Source organism: Azolla caroliniana, unplaced genomic scaffold (assembly GCF_043228905.1).
Source record: "Azolla caroliniana isolate FFs.n. ecotype wild unplaced genomic scaffold, voAzoCaro1.0.p SCAF_27, whole genome shotgun sequence".
In the NCBI taxonomy this organism is placed as follows: Eukaryota; Viridiplantae; Streptophyta; class Polypodiopsida; order Salviniales; family Salviniaceae; genus Azolla; species Azolla caroliniana.
In genome coordinates this window covers 127,081-149,771 of record NW_028230462.1, presented here as the reverse complement: position 1 = coordinate 149,771, position 22,691 = coordinate 127,081, and the positions used below count along the sequence as shown (strand labels likewise).

The 22,691-nt window shown below is 46.8% G+C and overlaps 3 non-coding genes and 1 pseudogene across 3 annotated transcripts; all 4 read left to right on the top strand.

Annotated features, from left to right (window-relative positions):
• The first annotated feature begins 11,876 nt into the window (after positions 1 to 11,876).
• On the top strand, positions 11,877 to 13,697 carry LOC147849628 (18S ribosomal RNA; annotated as a pseudogene).
• Positions 13,698 to 14,341: 644 nt separating this feature from the next.
• Positions 14,342 to 14,415, top strand: TRNAP-UGG (transfer RNA proline (anticodon UGG)). Its single transcript has one exon. It is a non-coding gene; the product is annotated as a tRNA-Pro (tRNA).
• A 2,082-nt stretch (positions 14,416 to 16,497) lies between these two features.
• TRNAD-GUC (transfer RNA aspartic acid (anticodon GUC)) lies at positions 16,498 to 16,571 on the top strand. Its single transcript has one exon. It is a non-coding gene; the product is annotated as a tRNA-Asp (tRNA).
• An 800-nt stretch (positions 16,572 to 17,371) lies between these two features.
• Positions 17,372 to 17,444, top strand: TRNAK-UUU (transfer RNA lysine (anticodon UUU)). The gene has a single exon. It is a non-coding gene; the product is annotated as a tRNA-Lys (tRNA).
• The last annotated feature ends 5,247 nt before the right edge of the window (positions 17,445 to 22,691 follow it).

Genomic DNA, 22,691 nt, shown 5'->3' with positions numbered 1-22,691 from the left:
AGCATGTCGAGAAAGGGGCCTACTGGACTCCGCCCGCCGAAAACTGCCCGCCCTCCCTTGGCGGCTCCCGACCGTGTCTCCAAGACACAGGTGAGGCTTACGGATCACGAACTACAGATCGGTGGAGAAGGGATCCCGGCTAGCGTCAGGCGAGGTCCCATATACAAAGTATATGTACACCTCCACGCCGGCCGCAATACAGGCTATGGATAAGGCGCATCCCTCGCACATGCGCAGCAAGAGGGCGCAGATGCCTGGACAAGGAAAGGCCTGAGTCCGATAAGGACAGCACACACACCATTGGCAAGCGCACTGTGCTTCAACAAGTGAGAGTATTCGGTGGAACCGGTGAACCATACATTCGCCAGCTGCTGGTTAAATGCGTGGGGCAGAGGGCCCACAGTACCCGCCTCTTCGATCGGCAAAAACAACCAACCGGGAAGCGCCGCTTGAATCAACAGAAGGGAAGGGGCCTAAGTTGGCAGATGCCGTACACTCGAATGAGACGCGGGTGGGACCTTCCTGTTCTTCCTGGACACACGGAAGAAGAAGAAGTTATCCCTCTACTAACCGTAATCCCAAGTTGGTGAGCCGTGTGATGGGCGACCATCTTACACGGTTCGGAGAGCACTTGATTATGCCACTCGGGCGAACGCGTTGTGGTACGGATAAAAAACAAGCTCGCTTGATTTGCAGAGGGAAAGGCCCGGTGAAGTAACTTCCGACCCGGTGTTCGATAGTCCGACTGTAGTTATGTCAATTGTGGTGACATTCGTCAGTAGCTTGGTTTATCTCTATCTCATTTCATATATGTCCGAGGATCCGCATAGCCCCTGATTCATGTGTTATTCACCCATCTCTACCTCTTTTACGCTAATGTTGGTTATTGGAGATAACTTCATTTAATTACTTCCAGGACGGGAGGGAGCAGGTCCCGTTTTATATTTGTCGATTAATTTTCGGTTCGCATGACTTTAAGCTAATAAAGCAGCTATCAAAGCTATGCTTGTCAATTGAGTAGGTGATTCCGGATCAGCCCTCGGGATTATTGGTCGTTCCACTCCCTCTTAAGTAGTAGACTCTCCTACTACTTTCGCTTGTGCTAGTGTTTTCTCTGAACCCAATCACTATTTTCTTTCTCGTAATACGGGATTTTATGCCACAATTGTTATTCGTATCTCACCCCTTGTCGGCGCTATTGGAAAATTTGCATAAATGGGATTGCATACTCGGTTACCTGACGTAACGGAGGGTCTCACTCCAGTATCCGCTTTGATTTACGCAGCTATTACGGTAATAGCAGGCGTATTTATGATAGCGAGGTGCTCCCCCTTATTCGAGTATTTACTCAATGCTTTGATTGTTATTACTTTTGTGGGAGCTATGACGTTATTCTTCGCGGTAACTACTGGAATGTTGTAAAATGATTTAAAGAGGGTCGTAGCTTATCTAATTCGTAGTCAATCAGGCTATACGATCTTTGCTCGCGGCATTCTTGATTATTCAGTTAGCGTATTTTATTTAACGAATTACGCTTTTTTTAAAGTATTACCCCCTTCGAGCGCAGGTTTAGTAATTCATGCCATGTCGGATGAGCAAGATATGCGTAGAATGGGAGGGCTCGCTTCTCTGTTACCCTCCACTTATGCCATGATGCTTATAGGCAGCTTATTCTTAATTGGATTCCCTTTCTTGACCGGATTTTATTCTAAAGATGCGATTTCGGAGCCTGCTTATACCAAAGTGCGACTTGAAGGACATGAGACAATGTGTATAGCCCTCCTATAAGAGTAAGAGAAAGGGGCTATATCGCCATCCCAGCCTGGCGGGAGGCTCTTACCCCACCATGCGTTCTTTTGGGGAGGGTGTGAAGCATGGAAGCGGAGAATATACAATACAACATAGAACCCGCTAAGAGAAGCGAGACTATTCTTTTTGATCAACCACAGCAGGCAGCAGTGAACTGTGCGACGACGCTTCGTAAAAGCGACCTAGCACCTATGAGCTGTAATTGAGTAGGCCCCTGTAGGGATGTGATTTAGGACACGACGTTTGGTTGCGTGCCCCGATCGGCAAATGATCACCGGAGTATAGCACAGGATCGCTTTTTCTTGTAATAAAGTCAACATGTCGACAAGGTAAACCCAATGGGCTCCCCTCGGGAGGTCTGGTCGTAGGATCAGATACCGTCCAGTGGACAGAAGACGATCCGAAAAGCTTTGGCTCACCCTCAAACAAAGGTAAGATAGGCGACAATTTGCCGACCCAGTGTGCTGACTCGAATCCTGGATGACGAAACGCTGTTACCGGGCCACTTCTATTGACCACATGGGAGTAGAAGCGGCCGGGACCGCGAGCGGTACTAAGTGAATATGAGTCAATCACGACGAAGTTGCGACGAGGGAAGGGAAAAAATTTGACTTTCGTGCGTGCCCCAAAAGAAAAGGAGAGAAGAATATTACAAACCAACTGGGGAGAGCAAATTGGAAACGAGCAAATACGCAACTTGCGGCGGAGTGATAGCAGAACACTACGTGGGCCCATCGGTGACCTGCTGAGGCCGGCCCAGCCGTCACTCTTCTTCGCCGCTTGAGCCGTATGCGAGGAAACTTGCACGTGCGGTTCTTTGAGGGGGAAAAGCTTGCTTGAAAGAGCCTATCCATCCCGATTATACCATTAGTGGTAACTTTGTTTTCCGGTCGGGAAGCGTCTCTGTCTTCTTCACTCCCTATCACTCTTCTCGTTTACCTTTCCTAACATTTTCAGCATCAACTAATTCATTCAAGCGAGACATCTTACGATGCCATGATGCGCCCATTCTTATGGCCATCCCTTTAATCCTCCTGGCTTTCGGAAGCATTTTCGTAGGATACTTGGCCAAAGTGTGACCTGTTAGCCCATAAGTCAGTCCCGTGACGAAGCGGCTGTTGCTCACCCAGCACGATCTAAGCAAGGTGAACAATAATTGAGGATTGGATGCGAGCGAAACTCCCGCCAATGGCTGAGATGTTCAGTCGACTCTCTTCTCTTTGTAGGAGGTCTGGCAGCCTCTGAATCACGAGTAAGCAAAAAAGAAGGGAGGAAAGAGGCCCCGGCGAACCTTCATGAGTGAACAAGTGTAAGCTTTGCCGCCCGACAGTATCCAGTACTGACCACACTGAGGGACAGGCCCAGTGAGCAAAGGGCAAGAACGAAGGGTACAAGCAGTGTCAGTTTCTGGCCTTGCACCGAACATCCAATGGACTATGGACTAAGAAACGGCCACTGCATGAAAAGACTATGTCCGGGAGACCGCCCCACGAGGTACATCTTGCGCCTACGGGCCGCTATAACTATCCAATACACTCGAAACTGGAGTATCCCGATAGGGTTCCCTTGTGGTGGGCCGCCGAGCTACAAGCTCTACGGGAGCAGGATTCTCCGAAAAGCGAAGGCCCTGACGAATAAAGGCTAGGGATATGCCCACTTGGAGACTTAGGATCTCGATGGTCAATGGAAAGGGAAATGGATTGTAAGTAAGTTCTACATAGATAATACCTAAACAATACCTTGGTGGGAACAAATCCCCGCCCCGGTGGTAGCCTAAGACTAAGGCAGTTGTAGACCGGAATTTACCAACAAGCTTATTGCCCCAATGAACGATATGGGCAAGATGCGTGCTCTCCAATCTAGGCGACTCATACAAGATATACACGCAAGACTCTAGTAAGACAAGTCACACAGGGTAACCGAGGGAAAAACAAACACCCCGGGGAAGGGAAGGGAAGGGAAGGGAAGGGAAGGGAAGGGAAGGGAAGGGAAGACCTCGACAATAGGGTGAGTGGTGACCTTAGGGCCGGGATAGAGACGGCGGGCAGGAGGAGGTCTTCTGTTGGGTGGAAGGGCTACAGCACTCATTTGTTAAATATGGATACCAAAGCAGCCGAGAAAGAGGAAAGCGACCGCTGAGCGCCTTCATGATGAACCGGCGCGCGCGCGCGCCTTCATGATGAACCGCCTTCAGCCTTCATTCGTAAAGCCAACCACTAAACTAACAAGTGGGGGTGAGGTGAACCCTTTAGCGAAGTTGACCACACGAATGAAGATTCAATGGGAACGCGAGTCCCGTCCCGTCCCGTCCCGTCCCGTCCCGTCCCGTCCCGTCCCTGAGAACACATCACATAAGGAAAGGTTCCCCACCCCAGGGGAACCGGAGAGGGCCCTGAAGGTTCCTTTGCTTGCTTGCTTGCTTGCTTGCTTGCTCGTAAAGCCAACAAACAAAAAAGTGACTTCCAATAAAGAATACTCGACAACGGGGAGACTCGTAGGGCCTTTGGCCCGCCCTCTGTTGGGGCTATAAAAGCTGGGAAAAGCTATATAACCCTTCTTTCTTTTTACTTTCTTTTTCTAGTTGAAAAGGAATCTAACCTAGCCAGACCGAATAGTTGAATGGCTGGCTAAGAGTACATAGAGGTGGGACAGAAGCCCAATAAAACGTAAAGCGTTTTTTTCTTCTCCGGAATCAACAAAACTACAAACAACAAAGAAAAAGCTTTACAAACAAAGGCCAGAGGCCAAAGTGGCCCCAGCCCAAACGTGCCATTGTTTAGGTAATCTATATCTAAGTATACATATATCTAGAGATTGCCTTACATATCCATATAGAATCGTTTGAAGAAACAAAGACTTGACGAGGGGTGTTCATGTGCAGCAACCTTAACTCCTACACAGGCACTGCCATACCGAAAAGAATTCTTCGAACCTGTAAAGCCAACAAAAATCTTCGATCCTGGGAGAAGCCGTATGAGGCGGAAGCTTCACGTACGGTTTTGAAGCCGAGCCTTTCCAGCAGCAATGGAGCGGCTTAGGTACCGATATGATGATTGGTTTAGGCACCAATTTTCGGGCCAATTCCCTTTCAATGCTACCCAAAAATGAGATTCTTGCCGAATCTGAGTTTGCTACTCCAATCACAATCAAACCAGTACCTATTACGTTTAGCATCTTAGGGGCTTTTACGGCGTATAATGTAAATCTTTTCGCGAACGAATTCCTTTTCGCTTTCGGAACCAGTACTTTCGGTAATGGACTTTATTGCTTTCTGAATAAGCGCCGGTTCTTTGACAAAGTTTTCAATGACTTTCTAGTGAGATCGTTTTTGCATTTCGGATACGAAGTCTCATTTAAAGCCTTAGACAAGGGTGCTATTGAGATCTCAGGTCCTTACGGGATTTCGTACACATTCCGGAAATTGGCCAAGCAAATAAGTTAACTTTAAAGTGGATTTGTTGTGCGAAGAGTACGTCACGACCCGTTGGCCCTAAGCTCCGTGGTGGGTAAACGGTAAACTCGACTCTACGAGCCCAAGAAGGACAGTAAGGGCGGCGTAAAGACCGGAGTTGGTGTAGTGCTAGCAAGAACGTGAGTTAATGAGTCCCGGGCCTTTTGTCCACAAGGCGGCATGTCGAAATGAATAAAGGCATGGTGGGCGTATCTAACGAAGGTCGCGGTATGCCAGGTTTCGCTAAAGCAGGGAAAATCACAGCCCTCTGCCGCCCTTCCTCGAGAATAGCTACGCCGCCATAACTACATGTACGGTTAACAGTCTAGGGAGCAAAATAGCTAGAGCACGGGAAAATAACGATCTCGGCAAGAGCCATACATAACGACTACTAGTGCCGGCTCTGGGATCTCCTGTAAACCCCTATACGGTATGTGGCGGATATTAGGGGAAGCAGTGATGGGGACTACCTCGAAAGTGCTTGCTTGCTTGCTTGCTTGCTTGCTTGCTTGCTGCAGAGAGCCGGATGAGGGGAGACCTTCACGTCCGGTTCGGAGGGCAGGGTGACCTTGACCCTACTATCATTATGCTTTCGTTATGTTACTTGGATTAACCATATTCGTGACCTCTTTCGGTACGTGGGATTTTCTACTTTTCTGGGTGGACAGTTGATTGTATCTCATTTTCATAGTTCGTAGTTTCTTCCTATAGAACTCTTCAATACGAACCAACACTGGGGGAAGGTCCGATCCCTCCCCTCTATATCTTCTTTGAAAATAACACAAAGTGTTTCGATTTCTCTTCCATATAAATGAGGATGTAGCTTGCTATACTTCCCGTCATGTCAGTCCCCATGAACTATCCTTCAGTCCTCATGAACTGTCCAATAATGCCATATTCGTCCCGTAGAGAGAATCGAGAGGACATTAAAAATAAGACTTTTAGCCTGTTCTTTTTCTGTAGCACTAGAAGTTTCCATATTAGACGTCGGCTTCTCGTTTGTTTCCAGAATGTAATTATCTTCATCGTCATCTTCTGCTTTCCACAATTCTATTTTTTGTGGGTGCACGGGTGGGTTCCCTCTTGTATTTTGTAGTGAAGAATACCAGGTGCACTAGGAGCTTCCACATCTCGTCATTGCCAAGATGGGGTCGGGACAAACTGCCACTAATACAGAATGAGAGAAAGGAACAATAAAACCATGCTACTCCTTGATGTTTTTCCGGGCATGGCTTTAGTCTCTGCTGTTACGGTCATACGTGCTAAAAACTCCGTCCATTCCGTTCTCTTTTTCATCCTCGTTTTCTGCAACACTTTAGGTTTACCTCTCTTGTCAGGTCCCGACTTCTCTGCTATGATCCTCTTAGTGGTTTATACAGGCGCGATTGCTGTGTCACTTCCATTTGTAGTGATGATGCCAGATATCAAAATAGCGGAAATCCACGAGAATATATTGCGCTATTTATCAGTAGGTGGTACTATTGGACTGATTTCCTGGTTGGAAATCTTTGTCATTCTAGACAATGATTACATTCCAATACTACCAACCAATTTGAATACAACCTATCTGAGATATACGGTTTATGCTGAAAGAATATAAAGTTGGACTAATTTGGAAACATCAGGCAATTTACTTTATACCAACTATCTGGTTTTGTTCCCGGTGTCTAGTCTGATTTTATTAGTAGCCATGATCGGGGCTATAGTACCAACTATGCATAAAACTGCTAAGGTCAAGAGACAGGATGTGTTCCAGCAGAATGCTATAGATTTTCGGAAGACCATCGGAAAGATACGCGCGCGAGAATAAACAAATACAAAGTCTTGCTGCCAAAGGAAAGGAAAGGAAAGGAAAGGAAAGGAAAGGAAAGGAAAGGAAAGGCTGCTGCCAAAGCCTCATTCTTTCCGGTCTCCACCATAACTTCTTCCAAGGGTACTGGTTCAGTCTCCGCACTAACTTTCATAGATATCGGGGGCCAATACCCGAATGTTCATAGTGTGTCGCCCATTTTATTTCTTTTTCTATACTCAACAACAAGGTGACATGAAAAAAGAGGTGGCGTAGGCTGCTTTAAATTAAAACCTTAGCTTTGCAGCTGCTGTTTTCAACCATCAGACCTTTTACAAGTAAGCAAGCAAGCAAGAGGTTCAAACCCACAGAAAGCAGCTGCTGCTTTTAACAAGCATCTGCATTCGTAGTAAACACGCGGATTCAGCATGAAGGGCGAAAAAAAGAATCGTTTCATTTCCGCTAAATCAACGATCAGACCAAAAACGATAGTTGACCCGCCGCGCCGGCCGTGTCAAACGGCAGATTATTAGGTTAATTTAAACATTACGGGCAAAATAAATCTATATTACCCGCAAGCAAGCAAGCAAGCAAGCAACTGCGACTCTGCTGTGGTACAGCAAGCAGGCAAGCAAGCTGCTTTAAGGTTGTTTCAACCTTGCCCGTTTAAAGTTGATGCATCCGTACGCTGTTTCTCAAACCTCTCTGCAAATTCCAGTTCATTGCTACCGCTCTTTATCTGTATTTTTCCGAAGCGGCGGGCGATCGCTCTTTTCTTTTTGGGTACAAGAACGCGTAGCACAGGCCGCTACGAAAGAAGGGCATAATGAAGAGACCTTAAAAGTCGAAGCAGGCCGCCAAAAAAAAAACAAAGATTTGCGTAAGGTTGAAAAACAACCCGTCCACTGCTTTAAGGTGGCAAACGAAGAAAGAGCTAAACAATGAGAGCTGAGCAAAGCAAGCAGAGAAACAGCGTACGGCAACGCATCTTTTTTATGCGGAGGGCTAAACCCCCACCAACCGTGCGTTAGCGGGAAGATGAAGCCCAACCGTGTGTTAACAGCGGCGGTATGGTTTTAATCCGAGCTAAGCTAAAAATCCGCCTTCTGAGCTATAAATGTTTACAGCGGGGAAAGAATTGATGCTTAAAAAAAGCAGCAAATTAGCGCAAGAAGTGCAGTTTTGCGCTGGCTGGGCACGTATCTTTGAGGGATACGTACCTCTCAGGCCTTGTAATTCTGAGAAGGGATACCTTGCTTGGCTTGAGAGGCTACATCTCACAAAACAAAAGAGAGCTTATAACTAGCTAGTGGTAACCGAAGATAGGTGGATAGAACCAAAACGATTAACCGAGACGTCGCAGACAGATGCTTAAAGCCCGCCCCGACGCGCGCGGTAACGTAGTTACGGTCTGTTTTTTTCGGGATGTCGGTTACGGTTCGATCTATCTATAGATAGCTAGTTATAAGTTCTCTTTTGTTCTGTCTTAACGCTAGTCTTAACGACGTCTTGGGTGTAGATGTTTCACCCATATCCTTTCAATTTGTAACTGCTTGCTGCGGGGCCCAAGGAAGATGCTGGGATAAAGCGCAAAGCTCTTTCTCAGCTTCCGCTCCTTCGCTCGTCTGGTACGTGCGGGAGAATGTTCCGTTACGAACTTATGTCACACGTGTCGGTGTATCCTGGCTTGGACTGCCGTCTTCAGCCTTACCGGTTTCCTATACTTGTTAAAAGTGTGGGCGACCAGGTTCAGATGGGGTTTAGGCTGATGCTGATAGGATAGATTGATGGAGAGCGGAGTGAGAAGGGTGCCCGTACCCGTATAAAATTCTTTACGATTAATCATGGGCTTCTTCTTGCATCATTTCATATCAGTGCCTGGATTCTGCTGCTTGCTGTTCACCAGGTATATCAATAAAAGCACTACTCATCAGCAGAGTATTAGGAGTATCATGAATCTGATTATTCTAATGGGTCATGTATTGATTACTCATAGTTCAGGGGTGCAATGGAATCTCCTCTAAAGGTGGTATCGTCTCTTCACTGGCACTTTCGTCATAAATCCAGCACTTCTGTTCTGCTGGGAAATAATCTATCATTTCCGGGCTCCGCTCCAATTTTCACTTTATGTCCTAAATTTCTCAATTCTTTTCCCTTTCTCATGCGTGAAAACGAGCGAAAATGAATGAACAAATAATATTTCTAATGCAGAAGCAACGGAAGCTCGTAGAGAAACCTTAAATTATTGGCTCACTTAAAGAAGTACTGCAGCCCGTTTAGTCCTAATTCTTCTCATAACCAATGTTTTCACTTTGATTTCGTTCAATCTCCTGTTATTTCGGTACATTCACGTGGGAATGGAAGAGATTCCGGCAGATCATGTTCACCATGAAGTCATATGAAATCGGATCTCGATTCTCCCTAGAATCTTCCTATTAGTTGCCATCAAAGACTTTTGCTTGTTTTCCGTTCTTTATCAATTGGTTATTTCAAAGGGTGGCCTAAGGTCACCCCCCTTAAATGAGAGTCCCGCCTCTCTTCATTTAAGCGGGAAAAACGGGAAAGGGAGCAGCCAATATGCTTCAACATTCGAAGATAAAGAGCGCAGATTGGCCAAAAGGAAAGTAAGCAACGTAAAATACCTTGCCCCTGAACTACGAGTAGCACTCGCTCTGTCATGGATAGACAATCTGATCCGATTTGCTGAATATACATACCTCTGAAAGTAGAAGCAAAAGCGAAAGTGAGAGTGAAAGTGGAAGTATGGCCAGTTCCATGACCTTTCAGGACTCCTGCTACTGGGGATCGGATCGCCCTCATGGCCTAAAGGCGAACCGCGGAAGAAAAGAAGCGGGATTCGAACCCAATAGCTACTTTCGCTCGGGTCGATCTCGCCGCCATGACGCCACCAGAGTGATCCACATATCTATCAACAAGAAAGCCAGAGTACGTAATCGACGCTGATGCAAGGAAATTTTTGAATTAGTCACGAGACGCGGGAAAATGGGGAAGATACGAGGTTTCAATCCTCTCTCATCAGATACGCTGATGGTCGGTTTTTCACTTGAGTCTAGGAGTTATCAAGCAAGCAAGCAAGCAAGCAAGCAAGCAAGCGCGTGAGGAAACAAACTGAGCAATGGCCCTAGCTAGCCGATAGGGCTAAAGCGACGACAAGGAAGTAGAACTCCAACCACGGCGTAGGTGTTCTTTCCGCCGGCCGGCCGCCTGTGGACATCACAGATGGATCGCATCTACGTCGTCGTCCGGGAGGCATGAGCTGCCAATTTGCGGCAGTTGCTGGCTGCATGGGCATCGTCACGATCAAAAGAGGGCAGGGGAGCTCGTATTCCGGAACCCTCACCTGATGGGATGCGGGGAGCCGTATGACGGGAAACTGTCACGAGCGGTTCTGAATTGGCGGTCAGGCAGGGAACTCCTAACCTGATTGGCCGACCAAAACCGAAATAAGACTCCGGAAAAGTCGTCGCCGTTGTTAAGAAATAGTTTATTTACATGAGTAAGAAACTGACGTATTTCCATCGGTCGCTTCCGTTTCGTATATTAGTTATTTTGTATGCTTCGTATAGTTTTCTGTGAATTAGCATTAAAAGGTTCTTTAATAGGCATAAACAAGTCGTGTTGGCAGTACGCTGGTCGGCTTCACAAGCAAGCTGCGGGTCTTTTTCAATCACTAATTCTTATTTTGCCCAAAATCGTTGTCGTTGGTTCACATTTTATGGCATCGCAGAAATTGATTGTAAGGCTTTAGATTATTTCAAAGGGTGGCCTAAGGTCACCCCCCTTAAATGAGAGTCCCGCCTCTCTTCATTTAAGCGGGAAAAACGTTCTGCTGGCTGGGTAACATAATGGCAATGTATTGGACTGCAAATCCTGGAATGACGGTTCGACTCCGTCCCTAGCCTATTCTTCTTCCAAGCTCTTTTGCCATTTCCGAGTGAAAAGATTGCTGCTTTAAAGTGGAAAGAAAAGTGCAAAGCATCTTCTTGCCAGTGATTCATCAAGATTGCCGCCGGCTCGGTTTAAAGTGAAAAGAAAAGTGCTGCTTTGCTTTGCTTTGCTGGATTCGCAGATTATGGCCAGAAGATGATATTGCCTTCTTGCATGATCCTTCTGAATTTTACCAACGGAATTTCGAAATTCCAGCATTCAATTCTTTCCGCAATCTGAGCCGCATTAAAGATTATCGTATAATAATCCATGAATATTCAGGCCTTCTTGAAAGTTCAAAAGAAGAACTTTGGTAGCCATTTATATTACACTTTTTACCGCTTCTTCTTCTTCCGCAGTGCAGTTTTCTTGCGCTTCATGAAGAAAAGGTGCTGTTTGAAATTGTAGCTTGAATCTTATCGGAAAACTAACTCTAGGCCTTCTTGATGAACAGCTATGGATAATACGGCGGAAGTTGCTTGCGGGGAAGAACCAAGGTGGTGGATGAACCCGCTGCTTCATCAGCGCGATGAAGACGATTAACGCTACTTATCGGCTACGGTAAAGTCAGACGGCCCGATGGGGGAGTTGGTAGCAGAAGCTAGACAATTGCGGCGCGGCCCAACAAGAAAAGAAAAGAAGCGGATTGACGTGGCCGCAGTCATTCGACCTCCCCATGCTATCTGAGTGGATGCACCTCACCCTTCCACTGGCTATGCGGGGACTGGACCAATGTGATCTCGCCTTGACGTTGGCGGTCCGGCTTATGGAGAAGAGACCAACTGTGGTGTGGCCTTCTCCAACCAAGAGTCACACCAAAATTCAAATATTGCACATGAATTCATCAACCTGCCTCGTATGGCAGAAATTGACCAAAAAACCGAGTTTGATCCTGGCTCAGAATGAACGCTAGCGATATGCTTAACACATGCAAGTCGAACGTTGTTTTCGTCTATAGAACAGTTGAAGACAAAGTGGCGAACGGGTGCGTAACGCGTGGGAATCTGCCAAACAGTTTGGGCCGAATCCCAAAGAAACGAAAGCAGCTTTGCTGCTTGCTTGCTTGCTTGCTTGCTTGCTTGCTGCTTTTCGATAAAGCTAAAAAGCGCTGTTTGATGAGCCTGCGTAGTATTAGGTAGTTGGTTGGGTAAAGGCTGACCAAGCCGCAGATGCTTAGCTGATCTTTTCGGACGATCAGCCACACTGGGACTGAGACACGGCCCAGACTCCGTAGGGAGGCAGCAGTGGGGAATATCGGACAATGGGCGAAAGCCCGATCCAGCAATATCGCGTGAGTGAGTGAAAAACGTCGCGTTAGCGAGGAAGGGCAATGCCGCTTGTAAAGCTCTTTCGTCGAGTACGCGATTATGACAAGACTCGAAGAAGAAGCCCCGGCTAACTCCGTGCCAGCAGCCGCGGTAAGACGGGGGGGGCAAGTGTTATTCGGAATGACTGGGCGTAAAGGGCACGTAGGCAGTGAATCAGGTTGAAAGTCAAAGGCGCCAGCTCAACTGGCGGAATGCTTTCAAAACCAATTTACTCGAGTGGGACAGAGGGGAGTGGAATTTCGTGTGTAGGGATAAAATCCGGAGATATACGAAGGAACGCCGAAGTAGCGAAGGCAGCTTTCTGGGTCTCTACTGACGCTGAGGTGCGAAAGCTTGGGGAGCAAACAGGATTAGATACCCTGGTAGTCCATGCCGTAAACGATGAGTGTTCGTCCTTGGTCCGCGGATCGGGGGCCCAGCTAACGCGTTAAACACTCCGCCTGGGGAGTACGGTCGCAAGACTGAAACTCAAAGGAATTGACGGGGGCCTGCACAAGCGGTGGAGCATGTGGTTTAATTCGATACAACGCGCAAAACCTTACCAGCCCTTGACATATGAACACTTGACGTATGAACACTTGACATATGAACCGGTGTGCTTGTCCTTAACGGGATGAAACGAAAATTCATACAGGTGCTGCATGGCTGTCGTCAGCTCGTGTCGTGAGACGTTTTTGGTTAACTCCTATAACGAGCGAAACCCTCGTTTTGTGTTGCTAAGATATGCTGCTCCCAGAGGATCAATGTCATCATTCACCCTCGGCAAGCAGGAACATAGAACATGGGCTGGCTTCCGACGAACTTGAGGTTCCGACGAGCGAGCCGGTGGTAAGTGAGCCGCTTCATCGGTACCTGCCCATGAATCTGTGTTCAGTCAGCGGTTAGCCAGGATTGATGACACTCCCTCTGTGCCGATGTTGCACTCACAAGAGACTGCCCGTAGTTCTACTATGGAGGAAGGTGAGGATGACGTCAAGTCCGCATGGCCCTTATGGGCTGGGCTACACACGTGCTACAATGGCAATTACAATAGGAAGCAGGGCCGTAAGGCGGAGCGAATCCAGAAAGATTGCCTCAGTTCGGATTGTTCTCTGCAACTCGAGAACATGAAGTTGGAATCGCTAGTAATCGCGGATCAGCATGCCGCGGTGAATATGTACTCGGGCCCCGTACACACCGCCCGTCACACCCTGGGAATTGGTTTCGCCCGAAGCATCGACCAGAGATCACCCATTACTAAAGTGTTCCATGCCTAGTTGAGTGTGGCCCATTTTGGTATTGGTGGTCTTCTTGGCGCATATCACGGTTGGGTCAGTGACTGGGGTGAAGTCGTAACATGGTAGTCGTAGGGGAACCTGTGGCTGGAGGGAATCTCAAAGGGAAGCGCCAGCGTCCTTTCGTTAACTGTACTGACTTGATGAAGTTAATTCCAAGTTGGGTAAATGCCGGCCCGGCCCGGCCCGGCCCGGCCCGGCCGGATGAAGCGCTATGCGCGAGGAGGAAGCGCTTCTTCATGAAGCGCATGAAGGGATTGAAACCGTAGACCAATCGCGGATGAAGCGGTTAACAGTTGAGCTACCAGCGCGGGAAGGGAAAATGTACGGTTAGTATCATATACATTCTTTGACTTTCGAGCCGCCTCATGACCTGTGAGACGTTAACTATTCAAAGACCCCAGCTGCTTGCTGCTTTCTTCGAGATTTCATGAACCTCGCTAAAGCCTAAAGCAGCAAGCAAGCAAGCAAGCAAGCAAGCAAGCATTGGAGTTCGAAAAACGTATAGATCGAAAGACGACGACAAAGCGAAGGCCTTCATTGCATTGCTGCGACTTGCTTGCTGCAAGGACATAAGACTTTCTTTCTAGGCCCTTTTCCCTTCCCGAGATTGAGTGATGAGAGATCGGGTGCCAACCAAGCGGCTTAGGCGCTAATCGATAGCTTACGCCGGCCCTCAACCATTACTGCTGGGGATGGCCCACGCAGCAAGCAAGCAAGCAAGCAAGCAAGCAAGCAAGCACGAGGTGTAGCGCAGTCTGGTAGCGCATCTGTTTTGGGTACAGAGGGCCATAGGTTCGAATCCTGTCACCTCGATTATTGCCGTGTACTGGGCGGGTAACCTTTCGCTCCGTCCTTTTTCCACGTCTTTCTCTGCGCTTCTTGCGGCTTCTTGTGGCATAACTCTGTCCACGGATCAAACAAGCATTGTAACCTGCCTGCCTGAAACTTCTCTGAAGACATGACCTTCTGAGTCATCTAGGCATTCATTTTGAAACCCGGAAATTTCGTATATAGAGTTGTGAAGACTATGCCTCCTATAGATAGTAGGAAATGGTTAACCCGAAGGTCCTAGGATTGAGAGGAGGTACTACAGATCGTAGTGCTTTAACCTCTTGCCATAAGCATCTGGCTGGGTGTAGAGTTGATTCAAGCACGTCTTCATCAGGTTTTCAAAGCCAAGTCCCTTTCGTCTAGTGGTTAGGACATCGTCTTTTCATGTCGAAGAAACGGGTTCGATTCCCGTAAGGGATAACTTTCTTGCTTGCTTGCTTGCTTGCTTGCTTGCTTGCTTGGGGAGGCTAGCAAAAGGTCCCTAGCCTCTTCGTTAGAGGGTTGAGCAAGAGGTCCACAGGACCCCAAGGTCCCGTAGTCCCCACGATGAGTGAGGGCTGGTTTCTCGTGGTTCAGAATGTAAACATCCCCCGCTGAACCCACCGCATCGTCTCATGTGGGTGTCTTAACACTTTCTGAATTGCCGACGACAAGACAATCTGTTCGTTGATCGAAGTCTTGAGCGATTGGGGGGTTCAGTTGAAATTTTGCTTGCCGGCTGACTGACGTTCTCAACAACCAACCAACGATGGGCCAACGAACGAACGAGACCATATGCACCGCGGCATTCCCCTTCCCCGCGCGCGAGCCTTTTCATCCGGATGAACAAATTCGTCACTCAACGGCGGGCGGTCAATTCGCGTAGTTTTTATTTTGTGCACAATCTAACTCTTGTGACCGAAAGCGTGCTCATGTCAACGAGACAAGTGCGCCGGAAGAGTCACTGGAGGAGTAGCGAAGGTGCGTGCCGGAGATCCCCCTTCGACTGATGAGAGCGAATCAAACTCTGACGAGCAAGCAAGCAAGCAAGCAAGCAAGCAAGCAAACCTAGGACTTGTAAGGGACGAGAGGGGAGACTTCACATGGAGCGCCCAGGCTTACCGCCTAGAAGCCGGTTCATTATATCAGACCCGCTTCATCGGTTCCCCACAGCATATCAAAATCCTCATCGCCGGTCGACCCGCCAATCTCTTCTCTTGAGGAGAAAAAAAGGCAAGATAAACCCTCGAAAAGGAATGCAGATCCGCTTTCATCGAGTTAACCTTTCAGAAAGAGATCGGCGCTCGTCCCTTCAGTCGCAAACCGAAGCCAAAAGTGGGTGGAGAACTAGAATGGAAATCGACATGTTGAACGATGAACAGGCTAGAGAAAGTGCGTGCAAAGAAAGAGAGATTCAGCCGAACTACATACATAGCCTGCGTAAAAAGAAGAAAGAGAAACCCTGCCTGCCTGAAGGTAGAGCCAAGGAACCTCCGTAAAGCAAAAGGGAAGCAATGCGGACTGCCTATTTACTAAATTTCCAGATGTTCCCGTCACCTGTTATTTGGAGTCGATAGCCAATTCTGCCAGGGACAACTATTTCACCCGCAAACCAATGCCTTAAGCCGCTCAGTCATACCTCCGGCTGGCTCCCCGTTCATCATGAACCGGTTCATCATGAAGGCCTTCATGATGAAAAAGGGGCGGGTTTGATGAACCGCCTTGTAAGTGACCCTTGGCAGCGCATTATAGTCTCTCTCGTGACCCTAACAGACACCCAATAGTTAGTTACGCTAGAAGGTGCGAAATTAATTGGAGTAGGAGCGGCTATCATTGCCTCAGCGGGAGCAGTAGCAGGTACTGGAAACGTATCTAGTCCTTCGACAACCTTTGTGGCGTGAAATCTCTTATTAGCCAAATAATCATTCGGTTATGTTACTCCAGGCTTTGCCTTAACAGAAGTTATCGTCCCGTCTGCTTCGACGATGGCCTTTTCAACATCATTCGTATCTCGAGAAAACAAAGGAGAACAAATAGGTTGTACCTACGTACGGGATGGGGGGCTTGATGAATCCCCCATTTCCAGGGGAAATAGCTCAGTTGGTTAGAGTGCTGGTTTGTCACGCCAGAAGTCGCGGGTTCGAGCCCCGTTTTCCCCGTTAGCATCATGCCAAGTTTGTTTTCTCAAGTCGGAGTTGATGATATTGATGGAAAAGAAGCCCGACCACCTCTGCCCTCCGAGTAGAGCATGTAGCGGAAAAACCAACCTTGTCAGTCTCTACCCTTTTTACACAGGCTATGCCTTTTCTCGTTTAGCGTAGTGTTCAAACATTAGTTTAGGTCATTTAGAGCCCATTCTGTGGCGGTTGGCTCATTCTTTGCCCCTCCGTGCTGGCTTGGCTGCTGCTTAAAGCCTTTATGCTTCCCTCAATTAATCGATTTGTGCCACTTTACCACCTTTCAATTCAATTTGATTCAAAAAGTCAGGTCACGTACTCTTATCTAAGCAGGCTCGGCATGGAAATCATGGGTGGGGTTTTCGGCCACGAAAGGGCAAGGCTTTGCAGTACCAGGTAGGCCTCCATGGGAGAGTGTGATGTACCAAGTCAATCGTTTGAATCCAGAAAACCTTCCAACTTGCTTGCTTGCTTGCTTGCTTGCTTGAGAATGCAATCTTTCAATTATCAGAACTCAAATGGAATGTGAAAGCCTGCCTAAGACGACGACAGAGGAATATTTTGAAAATAGCCCATGGAAAGGCGAAGAAGGGTATTAATGGTTGGCATGAAGCAAATGAAGCGTCTGAATCAAAGGATAGTTACCTATATAACATTCATTTATATATACTAATATAATGCCATCGCGATATGCCCGGCGAACCGGGTCAGAGTTGTTCTTTTTCGTTCAATTACCACATAGAAATCTATCTTATAATTAGTAATAGTAATACAATACATTTGGGTGTATAGCTCAGTTGGTAGAGCATTGGGCTTTTAATCTAATGGTCGCAGGTTCAAGTCCTGCTACACCCAGACTTGAGACTTATAGTAATTACATGATTACAAAAGAAAGTGTACTTCAAAGATCACTCCGCTTCGGCCCAGTTGTGTTGTTGAAGGGGCCATCTGTAAACGTGGCTAGGCTGTACAGTTAAGTTGCCCCTTGCACTCACCTTACGCCTCGACATCATCCATTCGAAAGCGCGCTCGCTGAACCGCTCGAGGACGAGGGAAAAAGCTGGCTTGCTTTTCCGCCCGTAGTACCCTCCTATAGAGCTAAGATTGGAGCTGCCTCTTTTTTGTTTGAAAATGTCAGAAAGGCAGAGCAAAAAAAGTTGTTGTTTTCGAAAGGAATTGACAGAAAATCTTGTAGATAGAATGGCCGCCTTGACTTCCGAGGCTCGATGAAACGGGCTGGCTGCTATGAAACTGCCCAACCTACTTAACTCAGGGGTTAGAGTATCGCTTTCATACGGCGAAAGTCATTGGTTCGAATCCAGTAGTAGGTAACTTGATTTTTCATGCATGGTTTCACTAACCAAGTACCGAGTTCCGTGTTTTCCAGCTTGCATTCGTCGTGAGCCAGAGCCAGTCCTTTGTCGATGGAAGACTCGCGGATGAAGCGGTTCATTGCTGCTGCTTTCGTTCCGATACAAATTAGATAGACCGAGCACTATACATGCCGCTATTGCTTCTATGAAATAAAGTAAATGGGGGGAAGGTCGACCCGCTTTCTACCAGGCGTGCGGAAAGCGATGAAAACCTAACTAAACTAAAGGTCCAATTTTCTGGCTGCCTTATGGTTGAAGCAATGTTCGGTGGCCCGGCGACTAGTGGATGTGGGACGTGTAACTATCCGATTCTGAAACGAACGCCGATGGTCTCATTGACCCAATTTACCGAGAGAGAATTCCGCTAACCATCGTAAGGTGATTAGGTCTGCTGGTTTTCATCGGGGCGGTCCTATGAGATGATTAGAGTGTATCTCATCACATTCCAGATCTATCAAATAATCGATTGTAAAAGAGTAATGGATACGGAGAGTTTGACTCATTGAGAGTAGGGCGCAGAAAGTCAAGTCTTGCGATACTTCTCAAGCCAGCCCTTCGTGGTGCCTGACGGAATTGTCTAAAGCTGTTCTCGGCTCTGGTAACAGAGTTCGCTCCGAAGCTGTCTTGGCTTTTTTTTTGGCCCTCACCGCCTCATGAAGACGAATGAATGGGCCGCATAGATATTCTTCTGCTAATCTTCTCGAAAGCGGCGCAGTAGTAGCATCTAGGTGTGCAAATGGTTGTAGCGGGGGCTAGGTCAGTCAGATCATCCGCAGGTGCGCTTGAATGGAAGTTATTGATCTGGAATTCTTTCCTATAGAGACCTGGCCGGCCGGGAAGAACCAGTTGATAACCCACGGCTTGCTTGCTTGCTTGCTTGCTTGCTTGCTTGACGGCCGAAGAAGCGGTTTTCATCGGCATTCTACCTGCCAAAAAGAAAGCAGAGACTTCTGATTCCGCGATTTTGGGCGAAGCGGAAGATGTTGTCAATGAATAAAGGTACAGCTTGCTCGTTGACATCTCGGAAATATTCTGCCATTGTTGGGGCTAGGTTGAGCCAACTCTCATACGAGCTCTTCAACAGAGCTAGTCCGAAAAATTGATAAACGTTAAGAACAACCCTCTTTCATGCATGTTGGAACAAAACCCTTCAATTCATCACGGCTTACAGTCTACCGGAATAACCTGCCATTATTCTATCGATTTCCATCCATATAGGAAATCCGTATCTTTTATTTATCAATTCCTCTCCATCTATGTCACCCACTACCAGTTTAATCCCGCTCCTAGTTCACTTGGTGACCTCGAATGGAGGACACTTAGTACTGAATGCTTGGTAATCCCTAGTGGAGATGACTTATGATTTCGTGCCCAATCTAGTGAACGAATAAATTAGTGGCGTTTCGAAATAATAGTCTTCTCTCCCGATCCTCGTTACTTTTACCTTTCCATTATTTCGTAATTTGTAAGGTATGGTACTTTATAGTTTTATGGTAATAAGTCATTCTATTATTATTTTGGGTTCTCTATTCTCTCTTTCTCTTGGAACTATCGTAGTGGGGTCTTAAACACATGGGCCTCATCCTTTCAGTCTCTTATTACTGCCGGGTGTACCTCCACCGTTAGCGCCTTTCCCAGTATTTTCGGAGTTAATCCTCTATCGTTTTCGTGCACTAAGCTTAGGAATATGTTTATTTGCTAATATGATGGCTGGTTATAGTTCAGTCAAGATTTCGAGTGGCTTTGCTCGGACCATGCTATCCATGAGGGGTATCTTGCTATTAGCACATCTCGCTCTTCTTTCGATCGTATTTGCATCAACTGGTTTAGAATCAGGTGTAGTTATTTTATAAGCTTATGTCCCTATAATCCCGATTCGTATTCATTTGAATGATGCAATAAACCTTCATTGACATGGAAAGAGAAACGGTTTGGTTTCGTCACCAAACCGTTCTTTTCTATATTGCAAACAAATCTGCCACGCTTAGCTTATTGGTTCGTTGCAACGCCGTCTGCCGTTACGTATCGCACCTTACATTACATGGTGGTTTCTTTTTTGGTAAATAATTTTAGTAAGTTTCATCATCATACCTTTTTGATTTGAGGCGGTCACTTTACCTACATTGGTAAATGATTTTTGTCCTTATACTCTAACCTGTACAATTATTGTATTGAAAGGTGGTATCTCACATTCTCTTAAATGCTAAGCAAAGAATAGGTTTGTAATCAAGGGAAATATGACAGATAGTCGTGGGAAATGAAGTAATAACAGAGGAATCGAGTGTTTCATAATTAATGAGAAAAATCATGTGTCACATCACATAAAAAATGGATTGTCTTTCTAACGGAATACCTCTGGAATACCTTACCTGAAGGGAAATAACGGTACTAGGAAAAGAGAGAGAGATCCTTGCCTGGGCTGCTGGGAGAGTTTCCCACCTATTTATTCTATTTACGCCCTATAATAAATAAGGGCATTCCGGAGATCGAGGCACCTTGTTGTTGTTGAAGTCCTTTGACAACAATTCTATCCACGCACTGCCTATTTGTACGCCGAATAGCTAAAAACCAACAGGCTCAAGCTGCTTTCTGCCCAACCTCTTCTTCTTCTTCTTCTTCTTCTTCCTTAAACTAAATTTAGAGATTTAAGGCGTTACGAATCAAAAAGTCAGAAAAAGATTCCGACGGCCGTAACAGCTCGCAACTACCTGGCCACCAGCTTCTAGGTTCAAAAAGTAGCGACATGAGCCCCCTAGCGTCTTTCGACGAGCTAACCAGATTTTCCTGAAGAAAAGCTAGTGAACCAAGTCCTCCTTAGGCATTAGGCCCCGAAGTCTGGAACAGCCGAGGACTGGAACCAGTAACCATCGGTATCTGGCGTATATCAAGTACTACCCTTTCCAGTGCCCTAATGATGTCTGAAAAGACAGAATAAACAGCCTTAAACTTTCAAATACTAGGTCCAAGGCCTCCATCCTGCCAAGACGACAGATTGCACAAGAAAGGGCCGAATGATTCAATATCCGACTCTTCTTTTAATATCTCAGCACGTGACGATATGTCCAGGACGCAAGTTAGCGTGAACTTTCGGCGTGGGTATTGTACTTATGCCCAACAACCAACAAAATTGAAGATCAAATAAACTACAGCAATTAATAGCAAACATATCTAGGTTGCTTGGACTGGTTCTCGAAAGAAAATAATAGGTGACCGGAGTATAGTGAACTCCGGCCGGCCTGAAGGATCCCTAAGTGGTAGATAAGACCACGAAAATATTTTAATAGTGATTTCTAATTTATGTCAACGCATAGTTTTCTCCTCTCCTCTCCTCTCCTCTCCTCTCCTCTCCAGCGGCTCTGTCGTCGCTACATGTAATTTGAAAGCAGCACTGTTTCATCTTAAGATTTATGGCTTGTTTAAAGTAATCGAAATTACCGTACACTTTATCGATTACAAACCCACACAAAGATGTCACTACGACATTGTAGTGATCTACTAGGACTTTCCTTCGTGCGTGAAAATTACTAGCTTTCTTCGCTCCTACAATGGGGGGACAACCTCTCTTTCCACTTCTTCAAGAAAAAGGAGTGCTCAACAGGAAGGAATAGGATCCCCTTCTTTTCTTTTCTTTTCTTTTCTTGCGGCACCCAATGATACGCGTTATATATCTCTTCTTTAGGGGCCTTGAAGCCCAGCTGCTTTTCAAGATACTCCCTTGGCTCTGCTGCTGTTTCGATGTACCCGCATAATACTATACTGCATCTTAATGTCATCTACCACCTTGATGGTCTTTAGTAGCGCTAGGGTTCTATTGTCGTACAGTGAGAATATAGCTCCGCTATAAGGTTCTTGAACAGGAACTCAGGATGAACCAGCGGATGACCCAATGACTCAAACAGGGTCTTCTTATACATATCTGATAGAGCTTTTGATACTGCGTGGTCTGAGAATCACTGTATACAGCGGCTTTTTCAGGAAAGCAAGCCTCTTCGCAGCAAGCATGGAAAACCACCTTATCACTCAGCAATGTGCATTGGTTGCTATCCGAGCAATTAGGGTTGGGTTTGACCAACTCTCTCTTGGAAAGCGAGAATTCTCGCCTCGTCACACTACACTATCAAGTCAAAGTTCCCAGACATGACCTTCCGGAGAAACTGGTAAATAGAATACGCGGTACGCCTGCGGCTCTCGGCGCCTCGACTGGATCCAGACCCCGCATTGGAACTTTCCTACGTAGGGAAATAACTATTTAGTTTGGGAGAGTGGTTCCCGGAATAATGATCTCTAAGAGCAAAAGTTGAGGGTTCGAATCCCATTTTCTCTTCTCTGAATTACGAGAGTGATACGAGTTGCTGTCTGCTGCTCTTGCCAACCCATTTCGTGAAATTCCCCTCTAGCTCAAGAAACGAGGTCATAGCCGAGCGGCAGGCCCGCCCTGCGTACTTCTCAACTCCTGAATAAGGAGCTCGAATCTACTGATCCGAGCATTCGCTCGTATTCTGAAAGATGTGTCGTACTAGAGGTGCCAATCAAGCAAGCGCAATCAACAACCCGTCTCCTTGGGGTTCTTGCAGAGAACAGGGTAAGGCGGCCAGAGGAGCGGAATGAAGTTTCAAGATGATGAGGTAGCCGGCTCTCGAGAAAGCGACTTCTCTCTAGCGCCGATACGATCGAAGTGGTAAACCAAAAGTGAACCTGCCAACGACACACCTTTATGTATGACATAGTT